This window comes from Oncorhynchus nerka, unplaced genomic scaffold (assembly GCF_034236695.1).
Source record: "Oncorhynchus nerka isolate Pitt River unplaced genomic scaffold, Oner_Uvic_2.0 unplaced_scaffold_5178, whole genome shotgun sequence".
In the NCBI taxonomy this organism is placed as follows: Eukaryota; Metazoa; Chordata; class Actinopteri; order Salmoniformes; family Salmonidae; genus Oncorhynchus; species Oncorhynchus nerka.
The window spans coordinates 7,763-9,831 of record NW_027036129.1 but is presented as its reverse complement, the minus strand read 5'-3'; the positions used below and the strand labels follow the sequence as shown (position 1 = coordinate 9,831).

Here is a 2,069-nt window from a genome sequence, read left to right as displayed (position 1 = left end):
TCAAATTTACTCGGCTGAAAAGCCGCAAAAGAACGTTGGTTAAGACATGTAATTTAACTTTTCATAAAATACTGTTTCATTACATGACTTTGCTAATTTACGTCGTTGTTGCTCCTGCAATCGCGTTCAGTCATTGGTCATCTGACGTCCAAGCTGACGTAGCTAGTTTAGGTAATAGCATACCAGTGCTCCCTAGATAACAAGATACTACTGATATCAGAAGCAGTGAGTATTGTCCCCACATTGACCATTCCATGGCGTCTTGTGTTAGTAATAGTGCTTTTCTTTTATAACTCCTCTGTCACAGAGATGGGCGAAGTTCATGAAACCTGGAAGGTATTGATAGTCGCTTGCTAGGCGCTACGCTGGTCGTAAAGCTGTATAGTCAAGGCAAAGGATTCTCTGAACTGTTGCTAAATGTGCATGTTCGCTCCCCCAGTTACGATTAGTTACTGTTTGTGGATAATCCTCTTGAAATATGGTCATAACTTTGGTAACTGAACAGCTAACTATATGGATTCTCTTCCTACAGAACATTGATGATGGCACCTCAGACCGCCCCTCTATAGCCACGCACTTGTCTCGGCATTGACCGCTACCCCCATAAAGTGACCACAACCATGGGCAAGAAGAAGGTTTGCCAAGAGGTCCAAGATCAAGGCCTTCGTAAAGGTGTACAATCATAATCACCTCATGCCAACCAGGTCAGTGCCAGGTGGACATTGAGTAATGGTTTGTTTAGGAGGCTACCTGCTGACATGTGAGACTTAACTGTAGGTGACTAGCAGTATTGCATCCATGTCTACATTTTTATGGAATTCTAGCAGTGGCCAAACTGACAGGGATCTATTAAGTAGGATGCAATGTCAAGGAATGTATAGATGGTGTACAGACTGGACCCTTTCTGTTTGATGGGTGAACTACCATTTCACACTCCTAAGCCATGTTGTACTGAGCTGACCCAAAGTATGGTTTGTCAGCACGCCAGTGAAGTCTGGCTTCTCCACACATTTCATCTCTGCATGCATTAGTAATCTTGATAGATGGTTCGATTTTCATTCTTGATTCTTGGAATGTTCAGAGTAGTTGATGAAGTGTTATCCACTTCGTTGTCCTTTTTATGGGAATTTGACGTAGGTGTCTTACTAAGTCTCTTACTGTGTTTTTTCCTTGTCTCAGATACTCCGTGACATTCCCTGACAAAACTGTCAACAAGGATGTGTCTTCAGAGACCCTGCCCTGAAACGCAAAGCCAGACGGGAGGCCAAGATTAAGTTTGAGGAGAGGTGAGTCTTTTCCCACACCAGGAACCAGGACTTGTGAGAAATGCACAGGTTCTTTGTCCTGATAATATCTGACACATGATACAAGTAGCTTAACTACTATAGGATAATAAAATGGCAGGCTTTTTCGTCTCCATTGTAAACCTTTTCTAAAATGTTTTTTTTTCTATCCACAGATACAAGACAGGGAAGAACAAATGGTTCTTCCAGAAGCTTAGATTCTAGGTGTTCATTGGTTTCACTAATAAATGTATAAAAAAATCTTGACTGGTGTTTTCATTTGTGGTTTTATTGACAAGTGTTGGAGATTAAGCAATACAGCTGCTTATTGCCTCATAAAAAGCAGTAGAAAGGTGTTTACAAAAGCTGCTTGTTAATGATAATGTCATGAATTAACTTATTGGCCCAACCAGACTTGTGTGAACATGGCATTGACAAGTGGAAACGCTGGAAAGTACAAGCTTGTCCTTTTACATTTTGCTCAAATCCATTTCCACACTATCATATTGGTCTAATGGTATCAGTATGGCACAGTGGTCACCAAGCTACTGGGTGCATGTTTTCCAGCCACTAGCACACCTGAGAAATCTATTCAAGGTCATTTTATATTCAGGACCCTGTCTTTCAAGGGATAATTTGTAAAAATCCAAATAACTTCACAGATCATTGTAAAGGGTTTAAACACTTTCCCATGCTTGTTCAATGATCCATGAACATGTACCTGTGGAATGGTCGTTAGGACACTAAGGTCACAGTTATGAAAAATTAGGACACTAAAGAGGCCTT

General features: G+C 40.9%; 1 pseudogene; it reads left to right on the top strand.

Annotated features, from left to right (window-relative positions):
* Positions 1 to 322: 322 nt before the first annotated feature.
* LOC135566400 (large ribosomal subunit protein eL27-like) lies at positions 323 to 1,550 on the top strand (annotated as a pseudogene).
* The last annotated feature ends 519 nt before the right edge of the window (positions 1,551 to 2,069 follow it).